The sequence below is a fragment of the Zonotrichia albicollis genome, chromosome 1 (genome assembly GCF_047830755.1).
Source record: "Zonotrichia albicollis isolate bZonAlb1 chromosome 1, bZonAlb1.hap1, whole genome shotgun sequence".
In the NCBI taxonomy this organism is placed as follows: domain Eukaryota; kingdom Metazoa; phylum Chordata; class Aves; order Passeriformes; family Passerellidae; genus Zonotrichia; species Zonotrichia albicollis.
In genome coordinates this window covers 38,109,392-38,122,358 of record NC_133819.1, presented here as the reverse complement: position 1 = coordinate 38,122,358, position 12,967 = coordinate 38,109,392, and the positions used below count along the sequence as shown (strand labels likewise).

At 37.2% G+C, this 12,967-nt stretch overlaps 1 long non-coding RNA gene across 2 annotated transcripts; it reads left to right on the top strand.

Moving 5' to 3' along the window:
- Positions 1 to 3,594: 3,594 nt before the first annotated feature.
- On the top strand, positions 3,595 to 11,091 carry LOC141728617 (uncharacterized). Of its 2 annotated transcripts, XR_012579761.1 has the most exons (4): positions 3,595 to 4,239; positions 6,384 to 6,543; positions 7,499 to 7,697; positions 9,202 to 11,091. It is a non-coding gene; the product is annotated as an uncharacterized LOC141728617 (long non-coding RNA). The 2 variants fall into 2 exon arrangements; XR_012579760.1 differs by having other exon boundaries at positions 7,499 to 11,091.
- Positions 11,092 to 12,967: the final 1,876 nt, after the last annotated feature.

Genomic DNA, 12,967 nt, shown 5'->3' with positions numbered 1-12,967 from the left:
TTAGTTTCGTATTTTCCACAGCTGGATGATGTGTCTATCCATTCCCCTCTTTGACACATTTCATGCCTTTAAATCCATCATGAGTCATTTTTCTTATGTGGAGGCTAATTAACATCTTGGGAGCAGATTGCTTGCTTTGTCTTGATATTTTTTTGAAGTAACCAGATGCTGTAATTACTGTGTATACAGTGCTTTTTGCCTGTAGGTTGCTGGATAGCACTCCCCATCACTTTAATTAATACCATAAAGTTAATTTAAATAGTAAAAGATGAGACAGATTTGTTTAGAAGTCTTTGAGTGTAATAGGAAGAAAGATTTTTCCTGAGTAGTAAAAGCAAAATAAACCTGTTTCAAATAATTCATGCTAGAACACTTAATTCCTTTCCTTTTTAGTGCTCCTAATATTTACTAGAAATTCTCCTACTTTTAATTATATTCCTTTTGTCTAATTTTTACCATATATATGCTAGTACGCTGTGTGTTGATTTGCGGTAAAATAGATCTAGATTTTTCCATAATTATATTCCTGGTGAGACCTGTATTTATTGGTCCTTCTTCTCTGTCTCAGTGTCCACTTTGATTACTTCATTCCTAGTGCTTCATTTCTTCTGATTTTTTCGTGAGAAGCTGAACAAACTGGATTGGTATTAAGAAGAAAGATAGCTTATTGTTAATTACTTTTCAGGTGACAAGAGGAAATAAGCTTTCTGTGAGATCTGGTTTAAAAGGATCTATATAAAGAAGCAAAGGGAAGGAGGGACAAGGCATAGAAACATGAAGACATTGATAAGGGATGAGTCAAATCAAATCATTCTGCTCCCAGCCACTACTGGTTATTTTTTCATAGCAGATTTACTTATGAACAGTGTCAGTTTGTCTGTATTTTAATTGGTTCTGTATACAAAGTCCTCTATAGTGCAGCTGAACACCTCTCAGATGAGAGGAGCTTGTTACATCGGACTTTCACCGAAGGCTTTCTGAGATCCAAACACACTGTGTCGTGTTTTAATCATCAGACTAGACTTCAGCATGTTCCAAACAGCTAAGATAGATTTTGTCATGAGAGGTGTTAAAGAAAGGTAAGGAAGAAAGACAGATTTCAATGGGATGTGTCATCAGCTGAAATGCCAGACAAATGCACAATGAAAGGGCTTGAATTGAGGATGATACTCGCATCATATCCAGAAATATGGATAGTCTTCCTTCATGTAAAGCCAGTGTTTAATTAATGACTATTACAACTTTTTTTCCCTGTCATAGTTTGTGAGTACTCAAAATATTCTTCTACAGCCATTAAGTTACATTTACAATTATCAGTTACATGATGATGAATATTATTGTGTAACTGACAATCGTAAACTTCTGTCCCAGCCTTCAGCTCAGTAAGTTGTGTGTGGCACAGCTGTGACTGTAACTATAAAGTGATAGAAAAATATTACCTCTGCAAAAAGCATCTTGCTTGTTGGGTTTTGTCCTACCTTTTTACTAGTCATGGTGGACCCCAAATAAATAAGAAGAGCAGTATCAATGACCTTTAAGGTCTATGTGAACTATTTGTTAGTGTCAGTGGAACAACATAAAAATTATATTTCCAATAGGAAACCTTGTTTTATACCCTGGTCTCTGAAATCAGGAGGAAGTATAACATAAATGCCACATAGGAAATAAAGAAAAAAAAATGGAATAGCAATGGAATGAAGCTGAGGAACCCTTAGAAGTCCAAGGTTATTGACAAGACTTGGTGTGTGACAAGAAAATAATATAGGATAAAAGAAAATACAAGCTCTGTGTGTCTTGTTTTGGGTATCTAGTTGGTTATTTTTCTGTATTTCAGGAAGCTTTTAAATGGAGAAGATAAAAACATACTTGTTCCTCATATATTGTCTCTTTATAGACGAACATAACATTTTTATGAGCAAAGTCAGTCCCTGCAATGTGCTGGCACTGTCAGATCTGTGGAAAAACATGCAGTTCCAACAGCAGTGTCCACCTTGAGAATCAGTCAGCTAAAGACAGTTAAAGGAAGGTTTTCCATATTTTTTGAGATTGCTGATGAGCTGATTAATTGTCAGCACCAAAAAGTTCCAAACTGCAGTTGCCAGACCATATTAGTGGTCTGTGGATTAAACCACTACACCATACAATGTTTAAGATGCCAGTTGCTAAGCTGGAGGAGTTGGTGGTGTGTGGATTGAGATATTTGTGGATAAAACAACTTTCTTACTGTTGTGCATGGGGAAAAAGAAGTGGGGCAGCGCAATCATGCAGCAGAAAATAGTAATTGAGTACGGAGCAGTCTGAGGAAGTAGCTGGAACAAAGAAGCAGCAGGGAAATATGAGAGAGGACCGCAAACCAGGTCTCAAGGCGGGGAAAATGGGGAACAAGTCCAGAATAGGTGCAGGTTTTTCAGGCAAAGGAATAATCCAGTTAAGACAGAAACGATTAATGGAGATTGACATAAATTTCCTAAGTGTTTGAAGTGAGATGTGTTGCCTAGGTGCTTGGTAAAGAGAAAAGGACCTTCATCCATCCCAGCTACAGTCTCTTTTGTCTCTTACTCATGCTGAGTCATCACCCAGCTTATTTTACTTACTAAACTGACATAGCCTTAACAGTAACTGAAAGGCTGAATGGTTTTAATTTTACAGTATCTTGTGATATCAGTAGGCAGAAACACAAGTCACTCTACAGAGAATTTTTATGAGGTTCAGGTTCATTAATTTTTTTTTCCCCCTGAAAGAGACAGGAACTTTATATTCAGGATATGCCAGATGGAAAGCAGCCAGCTGGAGACCCTGAGTTTTGCCAAATTCCAGGTACTCTGACATGCTGCAAAGGAGCTGATCAGGGACCATAAATGGCACATAGGATATGCTTGAAATCTACCTCAGCTCTGAATAAGCTTCACAGGAATCTGTGACTTCATAAAACAATTCTGACAAATTAGCAATTTCCAAACAATAATAAGCAGCTTCTCAACCCCTCATCACATTTAAAAGCAATTCTAGATGCATGCAATTTCTACTGGGCTGAAGTCAGTATCAGTCAAAAGGCTGCTAGACTTAAATTTATTAGTGTGATTGCTGGCAGCCAATACTGGCTGAAGTGAAAACCCAAAATACTGTAATGTATTGCTGGAGTGTGGTCTAAAGATGATGAGATTATTTATCTTCTGCTAAACTCTAACAGTTTAGCTGAGTGCAATTTGACCGATTTGGATTGGTCACAACTGAACCCCAGTGGTTTTTTATAAAATCATCATGTTCAGAGTGATGACAGTACTGTGTCTTGTTCCCTGTATTGTGTGTACTGCAGGGCTGAGATAACTGTTCTGGACCCACAGAATGAAGATGTTGTTATCTAATAGTGGTATTCTGAAGGGCAGAGGGGTGAATGAATGTCACTCTGGGAGCACACCTTATTTCTCTGCTGGTAAAGCAGACTAATACGGAAAATCTCATACTGCATTGTGTTTTCCCATATGTCTGTCTGGAGTTGTAGCCTTCTCTTTTACTGTCAGATTATTTTCTTCAATAATAACTTGAATTAAATGATTTTGCATATATATTTGGTACAGAAACATGAATTACAAATAAAAGCTTTGTAAAGTAATTAGTATTTTTGATAGTTCAGAAACTGAAAAACAAGAAGGAATTTGGAAAATTAGGCAGAACATAGCTCTTTTGTAGCCCATTATTCTTCTAAGAAAGCAGTAGCTGGAAACATTCTTTGCTGTGTTTTACACATTTTAAATAGCTGTAAAAGAAATAATGTATTTTTTTAATTTCATGAATGAGTGGAGAAAACTGCTGTGAATGGTAGTCAGTCACAAGAACTAATTGTTCTAAACTTGAACAGGAAAAGCGAGGTCAACTATTTTGCTTTTTCTCAATATTAATTCTGCTTCATGCTACGAATGCGCTACATCTAATATTCATATTCATACAGATTTTAAATATGTTTTCCACAGATTTTAGGAAAGAGAATGTGGAGGTGAAAACATTGCCTGTGAGCTTCCTGACACTCTCCATCCAGTCAGCATTATCTCTGTGATGCCTGCCTGTGAAATGCCCCATTGCATCCCAGTTGAACACAAGATTACTCCTTTTTTTCCCAAGTCTGAAGCCATCAGTGCTGCTCTACAGTCATAAACAACTGGTTTTGGTCCAGCTGAGAGGTAGCTGCTTTGAGTGGTGGGGGAAGGTCCTGCTATACCAAGTTTGATTTCTCAGTGTCAGGTGGGTTTGGGACAGCAGCTTTAAAAGTGACAAGAAATGTTCTGTGCTGTGTGCGCAGGCCTCCCTGTGGTTAACAGCATCCTGCCCCACTGCACTGGAGTGCAGGTTACCAGGTGTCACCAATGTTAAAGCAGCGACCTTTCAGCTCATGGACATCTGCCTCTGCGCTGTGCTGTGCCTTTTCTGGGCTTTAAAACAGTCTGCAGATAAGTTAATGTACCTGTCATCTTGCCCCCAGTGAGATTTGTGCTTGGTCTTTCAGCGATCTTTCCAGCAATGCTGCTCACATTTTACGGTTTTGATTCCCTCATGCTGTAGATTTAGTTTTATTTTTCTGTAGATATTCCCTGGGGCCAAAACAGAAGGAAGGGGAAATCTTTGCTGCAAAAGTCTTATATTTATGAGGCTTATGATGACAGGGAGGGGGAAGAGCCTTAAAAAATAACTCCAGTTGTTTTTAAATCTTTGTTCACATTTTAAAATTATCTGCAGAACACAGATTTTCGTCTATAAAACAAACAAACAAACAAGAAAATCTTGTGATGTTAATAATAAAGCAGGTGGCTCATCTTTCAAAATCCCATTTTAGCCAGGCAGTGATTTTCAATGAAACCTGACATGTTCATTTTTTGCCAAACTTAGCAGCCCCCAAGGCCTGGTGAAAGTCACTTGAAAACAGATCAGTTTTCTTTGCTCAAGCTGTAGCATCTCCTGTTTTTGTAAAGATTCATTTCTTTTACCTCTGCATTAGTTGAGCAGCAGGCTGGCACTGGTGACATAGATTAACAAAGTAGGCTAGTTATACAACATTGGGGAATGATACATCCTGGAAGTCATTTAGTTAGCACCTTTATGTATTGGCAAATATATTTTCCTTTTTCCATTTTTTGTAGAGAATTAATACTTATGAATCTATTGGCATAATTGATGTCAGCTGGGGAATTGGAGACAGCCTTGCAAATACGTAAATTCTCACTGCAAATGACAGAAAGCACTGGGAAAAATCCTGGTCTAGTTTGAATTCATTGACTTCTCTGAGCTTATTGAGTATTTTCCATGTTAAAGACATGATTTTGTTCAAAAATGCCTCCCAGACTGTTGGTTCACATTTTATTGAGAAAGACACTCTGCTAGCTGCCCATTAGATACTCTGCTTGACAGAGTCAATAAGCACTCATACTTTTTGAACAAGCGTGGCTATTTACTTATACCTATGTCAGGAGAATAATAATGAGTTAAGAAATTTTGATGAAAGGCATTGCTTTTGTGGTCTTGCTTCTAGTACAGAATGAGAAAAAGATGTTTTTAGTTCATCTTATCTATGATTTTTATCTCAAAAAAAAAAAACCCCAAAGGCATGGTTCTTTCTTTCCTCCTCCATATCCACAATTTCATTTTAGTCAGATGGATGATCTGCAGATACTAAATGCCTGCCAGCCTGACCTTGGTGCCAGGGAATGTCATGAGGCAAATCATCTTGAGTGTCACTACGAGCCATGTGCAAGACAACCAGGAGATCAGGCCCAGCCAGCGTGAGTTTATGGAAGACAGGTCCTGTTTAACTAACCTGCTGTCCTTCTGTGGCAAGGTGACCCTCTTAGTGGGTGAGGAAGAGGCTGTGAATGTTCCAGAGGCTGGACTTTAGTAACGCCTTTGACACTGTGGAATTTTATCTTTCCCCTGTGTGCAGTTGAAGCAGATGCTGCGTGGGGTGAATACAACAGCACTGGTGTCACCAGGAGGGCCTGAACTCTTTCCCTGCATCTTTCCAGATTTTGGGATGTGGGCATGGTTTTAAGGGCTCAGAGAGTCATCACACACCTCCTTAGATCTGCAGAGCATGACAGCTCTTTTTAGATGTGGCATCTGGATTTCTCTTCAAACTTTTGGTCCTGCCAAAGTGAATTTTTTATGTATCCTACATTGTGAGTAGGAGCCAATTGTGGCAGAAATTTCTCCCATCATGAGATGCTTACTAAGCTATAGAATGAATATTGATTGAACTTGTGAAAATCTTCCTCAGTACCAAATGATCTCAACAAAGGCTGGTTGGGTTTTTGAAATTTGTCATGTATTTTTCACAGACAGCAAATAATGTTCCTTTTTCATTTGTAAAATCAATGTCTCTTTGCTTTGCATTGTAGGAGAAGACTAAGGTAAACTCCTGAGGGGTCATGTATAGGACTTTCCACTTGACTCCTGCTGCTCCATCAAGAATAAATCCCAAGAATCACAAAGGTGCCTACCATCTGAATTAAACACCCTAAACTGATAGAATAGCACTGAAAGCAATGGCATCTTCAGGTATATGAGATATGAGTAGAGTGTGAATTGGAAAGTAGAAAAAGTCTGGAAAGCTCTGTTCTGAAGGAGAAATGAGTCTTGGTGTCTCAGAGCAAGTGCTTGAATTCACAAATCACTTCTGTATCAAATATACAGGAAAAAACCCATCTTCAAAGAGGCACTGTTTTTGCATCTGGCTTCTGAAATTCCTCATTTTCTAAACTTGGGTACTGAGTGCACTGTGCATTGAGAATTTTCTTGCACAGTTTTCAGAATAATTATGATAATGAATTCAGTAACCCTCTCTTAATGTGGTTATCATTCTTCCCTGGTTTCAACAGGAAATTATAGGTTAATTTGAGCAGAACTTTTAAAATACGTTAACATTGTATAAGAGGTTCCATCTAAGGCTTACTACTTGAGGATTTTGCATGATCTGGCAAAATAATAAATGGTGAAACTGGAATGCCCATGTTGAGGAAAGAAATACTTCAATTTGACAATACAATGATAATTTTCTCCTGCATGAATTAAGATGAGCTTTTTTTTACAACATTATTTAGCTCATGCTGTGTCTCTTGTTTTCTCGGCAGATAAGTGTTGACACTGTTTGCTGATGTGCAGTGGTCTTCTTTTTGGATAGTTCAGCTCTGTAAGAGCTGCTACCTATAGAAAATATACATTTCAGCTAGAAGAGATCACTCCTATGAAAATTTCTTTTTTAATATTGTTTTGCTTGTCTGACCTGTTTTTCTTTTGTTTGTTTTTTTTCTGGTGGTGTTTTTTTTTTTTTTTTTGAAGTTATTACTTCATACCAGCAATTTTATAAGGACAGACTCTCCCCTTTCCTGTTAGTTTATATTTAGCACTGAAAAATTTCCCACAAATATATCTGTAAATTGTGAAAAATAGCCCTTTTCTACCAGGTATATATTTTAAGGTATCTTTAAGTAAAATAAAGATTCTCTCTTTTCAGCACTTGTGAAGCTGCATCTGCAGTGCTGGATCCTGCTCTGGGTTTCCCAATACAACAGAGAGGTGGAACGGCAGGAGAAAAATCCATCAAAATGTCACTGAGATGATGAAGGAATTGGAGCTTCTCTTGTATCACTGAAGGTTAAGACAACTGTGACTGTTCATCCTGGAGAGGATGAGGCTTAGGGCATCTTATAAAGGTGTGTAAATACCTGAAGGAAAGGCACAATGACAACAGAATGAGGATCTTTTCAGACGTGCCCAAGAGTCAATGGTCACAAACTGAAGCACAGGAGATTCCCTTTGAACAGCAGAAAACACTGTGATGATGATGGAGTACCAGCACAGGTTGCCCAGGGAGTTTTTGGAGTCTCTATCCTTGAAGAGATCCAAAAACTCTCTGAAGAGGGTTCTGGGTTGCCCTGCTCTAGGACCCTCCAGGAGCAGGGGGTTTGAGCACCATGACATCCCCAAGCCCCTTTCAGCTGTTCTGTGGTTCTGTGATTCTATGAAATGCCAAACTTCACGATTTTGGGTTGAAAGCAAAAATCTCTGATGTCTCAGAATTACAGCCATGCTGACCTTCTAACAAATTTAGCATCACTGGAATGTTACAGTCTTTTGTTTTTTCTGTTCCACTCTTCTTTCTCAGGGCATGTATGTACAGATTGCAGTAAATTCTGGGTTTTCAAATAGCTGATAGATACAGAAAGATATTTTCTTCCCCTTCTCTTGCTTTTCATGCAAATTAGTTTGAACATGATAAAGACATTTGTCAGGTTCTTGGAGATACATGCGGATTTACTGGGAGGTGCAGAGGCTTTTCCTCTCTTGAGGTGCCACTTGATACAGCACACCTTAGCCTTTATGTGGAGGCTTCTTTGCACCTCCTATGTCCAAACCAGTGAAATCCATCACTTTACTTATGCTTAACTACCTGAGACCTTCAGGTCCCCAAAGTGCTGTCAGACACCTACTGCTGGCTATTTATTTATTTAGAGTTATGGTAGTTGCACAAGTAAATGTAGTTCTGGTCTAAGAGGCTTTGCTGATTACCAGCCGTGCTTACTCACAGCAAGGTAATTTACTGCCTGCAGGGCAGGACTTGGATATACCCAAGCTCCCTGGACAGCTAAATGGATCATTCCATTCCAGTGCTCATTCACTTGCTGGCCTCTCTCAGACTGTTTACAAAAGCACTTATCCTGCAAATGCTTACTCATGTAAGCTATAATACTCTAATCAGAAAGTAAGTGGGGCTTGGAGACATTAAGATTTTTTTTTTTTGGTGAGTAAGCACTTTCAGGGCAAAACCCAAGGGTATCAGAAATGATGATAATTTTCTGCATGGTACATTGTCTATTTTTATCTTGAAGTCTGGATCTTTACATAACTTTCTATTAAATTGTTTGAGATCTTCCCTCCTAGATCAGTCGAAGCCCAGTAGGCAGACATTCTTATGCTTCAAAGCATTTTCTAATGACTCCCTATAAAATGAAATGAAACATTAGCTTGAATTATAGCTGTGATCTGCTTCTAAGTTCTTTTTTAAGAACTAAATTATATCCTAGCAGTGACTGTGTCCTTTCTTCTGTCCCTCTGAATCTCACTTTAAGCTTATCAAATAACTGCTCTAACAAAAGTTGGCATTGAGGTTCATGACTCGTCCTTTTAAAATAAGATTGTTTACAAATGTCTTCCCAGCACCTAACGACTTACATGAAAGTGCACTTTTTCATCTCCAAGGATGAAGAAGAAAATGAAGATGTGCCTGTGCAGGGTCAGCTTTGTCCCAAAGACTGAACGATAGTCATCAAAGCAAAATATTCACTAATTTGATGAGTGGAAGACTGTGAACTACCCAGGCAGACATTAACTGGTATGTATATGCCTGACTTGCTGCTGCTGCTGCTGTTACCACTCTTTTTAATAGTGCTCTGACTGCCTTTAAAAGCAAGTTTCTTGTAAGAATGCTTTCATATCTCAAACAGTTATGGTGATTTCACTCTTCAGCTATTTTCTTCGTTCAGCAGTTAAACAGCCTTTATAAACTCAAACTCCAGAAACATTAAAGCAAAGGGTGATGTTTTGCCAAGCCATATGTTCTTAAATTGTGTATTTTATGAAGCTGATAATAAATACTTCAAGGCATAGTAGCTAAAAAAAATTCCAACCTAATGTAAGCAGGCACAATTCCAGTGATTTCAACATTAACATTAGGGATGAATTTAACTGTTTATTTTTACTCAGGACTGGGTATAGTGTTCAAACTATGTAGGTTTCATTGACATTATATGTTAGGCTGGAATCTAGACAAAAATTGAATTTTTTTTACTCTACTCAATTTAAGAATTACTTCACTCTATTTCCAGCTTTATTGCTTTGCAGAGGTATTAAAATGCTGATATAAAGTGTTCACTAGGTATAAAATCTTGCCTGGTATTTGATAATTTTCCTATCTCAACAATTTTTTAAAGACATTGTTCATCTGCAAACATTTTAATCCTCTTTTACATGAATAAGAAACCCAAACCTCTAATACATTCACAATTCTATATAAAAACCACCAACTGTAGGACTTAAAATGACTGTTCAATTGAATAATAAATTGCAATTCCAGGTAATCCCTGAGTAAGCAAAGCTTTTAGTCTTTCTTCTTGGCATTCCAGGGAAATATAGATAACCTCGGATAGTTAAAGTAGTGATGTTTCCTTTATGCTTGTAGAAATATGCTGCACAGATGTTGCTTATCCAAGTTTTGATAGATGAAGAGAGAACAGATAGCCTGGACTGCCAGGCTGAGCAGTCTTATTCAGTCACCTTTTATCCATCTAGAAAATTGGTTTTGGAGGTGGCTCCTTCTGCCTTCTCTTTCCTTAGATGTGAAACAATAAGGTTTTGAATACTGATAGATTGTAAATTGTTCAAAACTTTCCTTTGTTCTCATTTCTTCACTGAATATCTAATTTCTCTCTCCTTCCTAGATTGTATTCTATCCTGCACTTTACCACTTTAAATAGATATCTGAGGTGTGAGGTGATCATATGAGGGTAAAACTCATCCTTACAGCTTAAATACTCTTTTCAAATGGTTTGAAATTTTTTAGATTGGAATTAAAATTTAAAAAAATCTATTTATGTCAGGAAACTAAAATCTCATCATGGCCAGAATTGAGAGGGTATCATGGCATCTTTCTGACTTGATTTTTGGCCTTCAGAGAACCAGAAATTTCTATGTAAATTGCAACATTTAAGAAAAGGGTTTTTAAATCCTTGTGAAACTTCAGATTTTTAATTTCCATTTTTCAAAAGGATGTCAACATGAAAAAGGAAAGATAGAAGGAAATGGCACTTACTGGCATTTTGCTCTTTAAAATAATGCTGTATTAAATGGAGTAATGTGTTAAAAGGCCATAAGCAGACAAATCCAACTCATTGATTAAAGGATAATTTTAATGAATGAAAGGAAATGTACAGCATACCTGTCTTTTTAACAGAATTAAAGAAGTCTCAGGAATGTTAAATTCTTAAATAATTTATATTATAAAAAAAAAATCTATTTTTCCCTTCAGATACTTAAAAAAGGAGATCATAAACATGCTTTGGAATTAATAATTAATTATTAGATATTAAAATTTGATAATTATCCCATGACTATATAATATTTTGGTTTCTTGTCTTATCACTGAATATGCTTACTTGTGTTAGTATATGGAAAGTCCTTTACATGATACCATGGATTTTGACAGATAGCTATGGTAAGTTTTGGAAAGAAGAGATTGGCCTCAATGTTACAACCTTGTCTTTATTTTTCTCTAAATCCTATTGAGGGATCCTTAAAAAAAGATCTGGTCTAATTTTATCACTGGTGTTGAAATAAGCAAGATATTAAGTAAATAATAGACTACTGAAATTTATGGACAGGAAAAACCTAGAGAGGAGCTGAAAATTAAAAATATTGCTTATAACCATAGCTAATGACAACCTCCTAACTTAATCAAAAGCATTATTAAATTTTTTGACATTTAAAAATATTTTCCTAATTTGATTTAATCCTCTGAATAATGAAATACAGAATTTTTCCCAATGTCATTCAGTTTCTTAAATTCTCTGATCTATAAATCTTTCTGTGCTACCTGTGTGACTCCAAAATCTCACTGGTTGGATCAGAGAGGCTGGGAAAAGAAGTCGTCTTTTAAAAGAGACCAGAAAAGATTTAGAGAGAAAAATAAATGCGCAGAGTCAAAAAAAAGGTAAAAGTTACTTGTGACTCTTGTAGATAAGAAAACTTTTAAGAGTAAGAAAAGAATTCTGAAAAATGTCCCTAGCAATCAGTGCCAGTGTAGCCAATCCAGGAAGCAAGAGGGACAGTACTTATTTGGCTCTAGTTTTACTGACGTAACAAATGCAATCTTGGTCCTCCTCCTTGGTAAATGGCAAAAATTCAGTGACACTGATGGGGCCAATATTTCTCTCAATGTCCTGATGCAAGCTTGACACAATAACCAATATCCAGCCCAGTAGGACTTTTGCCACTGACTTCACTGGCAGCACTGCTGAACCTTTTGCCCCTGGGCCATGAGGCTGAAATCAATGAGTTATCTGCTTTAAATTAGGTCATGTATTCCAGAGGTTTTGTTGTTTTTTTCTTTTTTGCTTATGACTACATCGGGGTCAGGTCCATACCATGGCACAGAAGTGGAACAATCAGCTTTCAGTGTACACATGGGGGTTTGCATAGATGTGATGCTGTGTTACAGATTCGATCAATCTCAGCTCATTTTGGCTGTGATGTAATTTCCATTGGTCCCAGGGAAAAAAAGAAGAGAAGCAAATCTGGCCTATTTAAGCAGCACTTTAGTATTTCTGCTTTACTTTAAGGGCAATAGTTGTCATTGCCATGGTTTTTGAAGATACATAGCATACATTATCAAGTACTCAAGTGGTGTACTTTGACATTATGTGTGAAGAGGAGAATATGTAGTCCAATATGATAATTATGGGAAAAAAAGCCAACCCAGCTAACAGTAAACATCTAATTTGCAAATGAAGACCCACTGGGAAAAGATAGACTGGATTGTGTGATTGGATTTTCAAAGAAAACTTTTTTTTAAATTGCTTTTTATATTTATTTAGTTTGATTAGTTTATTTATTTTGATTAAACAGTCAGTGCTTTGCAGATTGTTCTCCATTAGCAAGTGTAATTTTCATTCTTCTCTCTCTACTGAACCCATTTTTCTCTTGTGCTATGCTTTGTACTGCATTTGTATGACCTCTTTCACTTTTATTTTACAAGCACTGGGAGAACTGATGAAATTATCTCTGTTTTCCGTAAGGACACGTTCACCCTGAGCCCCGGAGCCTGATGCTGATCTCCTTGAATCAATGTGGGTTTGAGCAGATAAAGATGTACAGTGCAGCATTTCGCCAGCACGCTGGCACAAAAGCTGTTTGCACAGCACTGCTGCAC